This window comes from Pezoporus wallicus, unplaced genomic scaffold, assembly GCF_028554395.1.
Source record: "Pezoporus wallicus isolate ANWC-B61680 ecotype Strahan unplaced genomic scaffold, APGP_CSIRO_Pwel_v1 contig_5879, whole genome shotgun sequence".
Taxonomy (NCBI): domain Eukaryota; kingdom Metazoa; phylum Chordata; class Aves; order Psittaciformes; family Psittacidae; genus Pezoporus; species Pezoporus wallicus.
Genome location: NW_026637549.1, coordinates 810,880 through 818,113, shown reverse-complemented (window position 1 = coordinate 818,113; position 7,234 = coordinate 810,880).

The window sequence follows — 7,234 nt, the reverse complement described above, 5'->3', positions numbered from 1 at the left end:
GACTGAATATTTTTTGAGAAAGCAGAATATTTCTGGAATAAAAGTGTAGCAAGCAAAGCCCCAAAAGCACGGCACTCCATTCTGAAGGGTAGCATTTGAGAGAGAAGACGACATCACAGCAGTGACAGCAGCTTTGTCTGAGTTGAGCTTATTTTCCACAAACCCTGAAGGGATGTGTCCTGGGTTCAGCAGTAGCAGTCATTTTTCTCCTTCTTGGTAGCTGGTGCAGTGCAGTGTTTTGACTTTCAGCTCGGGAACAGAGCTGATAACAATGATGTTTTGGTTTGGCCAAGGACTTTGTGAGCTTCATGCTCTGCCAGGGAGGAGGGGAAGCCGGGAGGAAGCAGAGACAGGACACCTGACCCAAACTGACCAAAGAGCTGTTCCATACCACAGCACGTCATGCCCAGGATGTAACTGAGAGTCACCCGGAAGGGCTGGGAGACTGCGGGGTTGGAGGAGGCATGGGTCAGTGTTTGGTCGGGCTGGGGGGCCGAGTTATCGGTTGGTTGGTGGTGAGGTGTTGTATTCTCTTCCCTTGTTATTTCCTTTATCATTGTTATTATTGGTGGTAGCAGTAGTGATTTGTGTTATACCTTAGTTACTAAACTGTTCTTATCTCAACCCGTGGGAGTTGCATTCTTTTTGATTCTCCTCTCTGTCCCTCCAGGAGTAGGGGGAGGGAAAGAAGGGGGGGAGTGAGTGAACGAGTTACCTGACTGGGTTTAAACCACGACAGGCAGTCTTGAAAAGATTCTTTCCCAGAAAAGCAGAAAGCCTTGCCAGGTTGGTGGCAGGAGGCTGGAGATGAAGACACAACAGAAAGCTCTCCTGCTAGCTCAAGTCAGTGGGACGGAGCCAGTGAGGGGCATAAAACAGAGACATCCTGACAAAATGCATGGAACTTGCTCTACATCAGAACCTAACAGGGTCTCTTATGAAAGGCTGCCTTGCAGTTCACAAACACACAGCCCCTCAAAGGCCACAGTCACAAAAATGGCTGTCATACAGCATCCTCACTGTCTACTATCCTGTATGAAAAATGTGTAAGAAAAGTGTTCCTTGTACATATTATGAAAGGAGAAATAATGTAGACTCAGAATCATGGAACCAATGCATTTCTTGCAGAGAACACCAGCTACTCCTGTGAATTTGAACTTCTGGGCCTTTAAACCCCCTTCTGATTTCTGGTTTGGGATAGCTTGATGTATATGAAAATGTACTAGCACACAGGACATCCTGATGACATCTTCACTTTACCACTTTATTTCTGAATGATGTGAAGGTAGGTCACTGTCTTGATCTTCAGTTCCCACCTTTAATACAAGATTCACTTTTTCGTATCTCACCAAAGTGTTAGGAAGATTAAAGACCATATTTAACATTATAGTATATTGGCAATAGATTATATTCAGAAAGTGAGCACATCTGATGACTTCTAGTATGGGCATAATTTCATCAGAAAGGCTGAGGATACTTTAGCCACTCTGCATTTGGTGTGTAAGTGTCTGAAGGACAGAAGCTCTGTAGCTGTGATCCTGTTGCCATCACAAGAGACAAAGGAAGAGGCACCTTTATATCATGGGATTAATCACGGTGGTGAAGGAAGGACACACCTCCATCATGTGAAGTGACTGTTTCTACACAGCATCACAAATCCTGTCTTCTGGCAGAAGACAGAAGTCTCCGTCTTCAAGGAAGGAGTTTTGTCAAAGTCTTCCACAAACAACCATTTCACAATGGTGTTATGAGGTCTGATGTGATTGCTCTGAAGACAGAAATCTTATTGACAAGTGCTGTTTTTACTAAGGGGTAATAGCTTTAAAATTACACATCATTTATTATGAAATCCTTCTTAAGAATATTTTGTAAGTAATCAGAATGGGACAAAGACACCCAAATGTTATTCAATTAATTTATTTTCAGCAACACAAAGAGGAATTTAACTCAAATAGTTATATGTGTGTGTATATATGTATATATATATGTCAGATCAAAGCCTTAAAATATTCAGCAAAGAATGCTGTTGCTATTATTTGATTAAATCACTGGGTTTTAGACAGTTGTGCATATTACTGCATTTCTATGTGCTTACTATATATACACGCTCCTCATCCTTTACTGGGATTTGCATGCATAGCAGAGAGTAAGAATACTTGATGATTCACAGATTGATAATAGGATATTCGATTGTTTTTTCTCTTAATCCTCAGTTCTAATGAACATCTGCCAAAAGGCCTTATTTGTAAATACTATTCAGGGTCTGTGTGATGGGATCAGCCTAGTAATCTCAAAGAGAGGTCGCACACTCATAGGGTCAGACAGCACAGCAGGAGCAGACTATTTCTGCATCATAAATACAGTCATGCCATAGTCAAATCCATCAAAACATGCTACTGATTTTATAGATATTTTTTTCTTGGCATATGACTCTATTTGACAATTGTTCCACTACCCCAATGTTACAAACTCTTGGCAAAATTTAAGGTTAGTGTAGGCTTTAGGATAGTGTCAGTAACATGTCTTAGGAAGCAAGTAATCCATTCAATTTACTTTCCATTTATTGCATATTTGTAGCCCAAGACAGGCTGCTCAGTTTTAAGAGGATTTATTTGAAGGTATACCTGTATATATGTGTGTGTCTGTGCCACTATCATTATTGCTCTGAAAGAAAATGGTGTTAATCCCTAGCAAGTAACACCCTGTGCAAGTGGCTTTGTAGAATCTTTGCAGCTCCTTTGTTTCTCTTTGAGTTGACAGGAGAAGTTTGGGTTAGATATAAGGAAGAAGTTCTTTACTGTGAGGGGTGGTGAGGCACTGGAATGGGCTGCCCAAAGAAACTGTGAATGCTCCATCCCTGGCAGTGTTCAAGTCCAGGCTGGATGGAGTCTTGGGTGACATGGTTTAGTGTGAGGTGTCCCTGCCCATGGCAAGGGGTTGGAGCTAGATGATCTCAAGGTCCTTTCCAACCCTAACTATTCTATGATTCTATGATTCCGTGACAGAGAATCATGACAGAAAGTAGGCAAATGAGGGTTGCTATATTTGTAATGCAAGAATTACTTGGGATTTGTAAGATTTAAGAGAGTACCTACTGGTAAGAATTATATTTTTAAGTTGTCCAAAGTGTATCTATTTCGTTCCATTTATTATATAGCTGACTACTTAGCCTGTGGACAGATGTTCAATTTGCAGACAGCTGTGTTAGTTTAAGATGACACTATCCCCAGCTGTTTGCTGCCAGCATGTTACTGAAGACCCTTGTCCATATAGCTCTGCAAGGCTTTACTTGTGTTTCTGGATTTAGCTAAGGCAATGTCATTTGGGCTAGTCCAAACAGCATTGGCCACTGCTGCTAAGGTGTGCTGGAGGACATGAAATATTGCTCCTACAGTGTCTTCTGACAGGAGTGGCAGCGTCACACTGGTGAGCCCCAAACCTTCTGGGAGCATCTTTGGTTGGCAAACCAAATCCCCTGCAGAAAAGTATCCACAGTCTCCTACACACTGTAATTATAAATAGATTGTGGATAATAATCTCCTTCATGTAGGGAGCAATTCAGGCATCTAAACAAACGTACCTAACACCATTTCAGCTATCTAGGTTGTTGCAGTATGGATGTCTTTGATATTTTATGGTTAAGCTGGCAGCAGGCACCTATTTTTAGTCATCATACTTTTCCCTTCAGTGTCAAATAGCTCTTACTGACAGAAGGTAATTGCTTTGTTTGGAGAGCTACTAGAAAGTTTTATACAGCACAGCCAGACCCAGTGAGCTACAGATTCAAGGATTAATTCAATAATGTTTAAATAATTTGAAATCCTGAGTTCTTTTTGAGGAAGATTCTTAAGAGCATTATAAAAATAATGTCTCTATAGACATAATAAAATATTTCATTATTCAAACCTTTTCCTAGAGGAAGTAAAAACTCCCTCAGTCTTCCTTGGTTAGAGTCCTGGAAATGTGTTTCTCATAACGTGATATCTAGGAGCAGCTATGAAATGTCAATATTAATGTTTGTATCTTTGCAATTTTACAGACCAACACCCCCCCCCCCCCCCCCCCCAAACCTAGCAAAAACCCCAACTACAAAGCCTGCACATTTTTCTCAGTGTATCCTCCGTGACTGGGAAACAGAAGTGTAAGGTCACACCAGAATATTCTTGAGATCATTGTGTAAAAGCAAATGGCCCTTAAATTACTGGTTTACACTTCTTGCATGAGAAATGGATCAGGTTTTTACAGCAAAAGTCTCTGCATCTGGAGAGAGTGCTTGTTCCCTTTACTCTCTGGTTTGGATGTGTAATGGTGGAACCCTTTTGTTGCATTGGAGAGTCCATCTAACGGTGAGAGGTGTGGATTTTATACATTTATTGTCCATTGTTTTCGCTATACAAGTTTTTGCTATTTGAATATAATTCAAAGGGATAGTCCTTACCACTTCAAGCAAATGACTGAGTCATAAATAAGTGATTCCACATGCTGTTTGAGAAAGAGCCTTTATATTAGCCCTTCACTGTGCTAAGCCTACAAATCATGCTTGTAAGACCTTGTCTTTCTGATTTTGACCTATTGCATTAAATTCAGCGTATCTATTTTAGCTGCAATTTAAAACAAATTGTCCCACAGTCGGATGAAGACTACTTACTTTCAGTGCCAGAAAAGGGCATATGTCACAAGAAACAATCTGCACACGTACTTCACTGTTGCTTATTTGACAGATGACCTTGATGTGAATCTCCACTGGGGGTTGAGGCTGCTCATGTCCATGTTTGGTGCAGGTTGTCTTGTTACTATTTTCTTCTACTAGGGCAAAGTTACAAAGTTCTCTTAATTTTTGTCTCAATGCTTCTTGGCATCATCCAAAAAGAACAATTTTGTTTTTCAAGAGAGGAGAATCTGAGGCCAGAACTCTCACTTACTGTACACTCATTTTCAATCTTTTAGAAACACCCAACGTCCAGATACCTCAGGCTGTACTAAAACAGAATGAGACTCATGAGGTACAAAGAGACTGAGAAGGCTACTGTATATGCCCATATCTGGCTCTTTCTCTAAAATACCAGCAAGGAAAAAGTTGAATTAAGACGCATACAATCTTTGGGTCCCACATGTTTTCTCACTTCAAAGCATAACCATGAAATAATATTCTAATAAATGATAGTTTTATAGGCCACTACAGAGAAGTGGGATGGGTCTTTAAGACACATGTTCCAGCACCCTTTCTGCTTTAGGCACCACAGGACATTGAGGGATTGAATAATTAAGTTCAACAGAATGATGGAGGAGTAAGACTGTGCTATTACAGGGTCACAGATTATGGCTTTAGACCAAGAAGAATATAATTGAGTTTTCAACATAAAGCAACTGCAAATACTTCATATAATGAGTTCTCTGTATTCTCTTTCCTTCTTCCTGTCCCTCTCTGCTCACAGCCTACAAACTGTCAACACTTAAGGGTAAGTACAAAGTGATGTTTGAGTATTCATACGCAAATTCATAACTATATGACTTAAATTCATAATGACTCACCTAATAACTAAGACATTTTTATTTGGGGGCTTGAACAATGCAAATAACAGAGAAATGCAACTCTTAATTCATTGTTTCACGTCACAAATCTTTTATCATTTGTATACCTATGGTACCTATAAACTGAAGCATGAGGATAACTGGATTAACAATGGTGTTTTATTCCAACCATAACAATTTCAAGTCCTGTGGAGGAAAAATAGTCTTTTTGATATGCTAAGATGGTTTAAAAAAACATTTCCTAGTGACTAAATGTTCCAGAAGCTTGAGTTACATGATGTTTTTCTTTATTTTTAAGTAAATCCACAGTCTCCATAACCCTTTAGGATGCTTTTTTATGATATTGTGTGCATGGTGTTTCATGGTGACAACATTCAGTGGCTGCTTGAAACTTCACCCATACAGCAGTTGAAAATGGCACATTTCACACTGTTGTAAAAGGAGGTAGAGAATCAGAGTGGGCTTCTTAAGAGGACCACTGAGCAGACTAAAATACCTCTTTAAAAGCTGCCTTCAAAGCAAGAATCCATGACACTTTTTTTCAGGCTTTGTATATTGTTGCTAAGTTTTTGCTATGGAGGTGGAAACTCATGCAATTTTCTTTGTGTATTGGTTTTTACCCTGTTTCCATTTTGTTGCATACTTGTGTCATGATTCAGTCCCTAGAAATAGCCATGTTCTTCTGGGCTTTTAATGCTCTGACATCTTGGCTTTCACAGCAAACAAGCTTATTTAGCACCAAGTTACCCTGTGTACAAAAACTATTTCTGAAGCTTTTGTGAGTTGGAGTTGCATTCATCTGAATGGTAGACTCTTCTCAGCCTGTTTAGCATTATACCTCATTCAATAGACAGTTTAATGGGTGATCCACAGCAGTACATCATAACATTTTTGAGCTCTGGGAATAACTCTGCACAGGCCAAGATTGGGGACTGGATTTGGTGGCTGAAATCCAAAAGCTTTTTCCTTTTTTTAAGTACCAAACATTGCCTCTTGCCAAGTGGGATCATTTTCCCATTTGTTGAAGGGTTTTCTGCCCTTGGTAACAATATTCAGTTTCTCTGGTTCCTTTAGGCTCACTAGTATAAAACAGAGGTAACAGAAGTTAGCAGGAATGGCAGTAAGCAGCTGAAGTCAGAAGCATCAGGGAATCAGACGTCTAGGTGTGAAGGACCAGGAGAAGGCCTGTCTGCATCTGGAGTGGATTAATATAATCTCCATTGTCTCCATCTCCTTTTAATAAGTGATGTCTCATTTAAAAATGATTGGGAGATCTTTTGCTCTGATGCTTTCTTGATTAACATGCCAGCTGTTTCTGCAAAGTCAGGAGGGGAGCATGCTATGATGGGAGTCTTTGACAGCAGCATTTATTTCATACCTCTGAGGACTTCTGAGTGTAAACCCCTTCTTTTCAGCGTGGAGTGTGCCGGGGACACAGCATATGTCCATTAATAGTGGCCAATGGCACTGCTGCAGCTTGATAAGCCCTGACCTCCACAGAGTGACAATGTGAGCAAAAGGAGAATCAACTGTAGATGGGACAGGCTGGTGACAGCTGAGTCGAGCCAGGCACAGCTGGCTGCTCCAGAGGTGGACCAGGCTGAGACACCAGGCATATGAAGCTCGCATGCTGGGATGTGTTGAGTTGCCGAACTGAGTACTGAACTTGCCACAGTCCTGAGAAGTCTATTTTGTCTTGAGA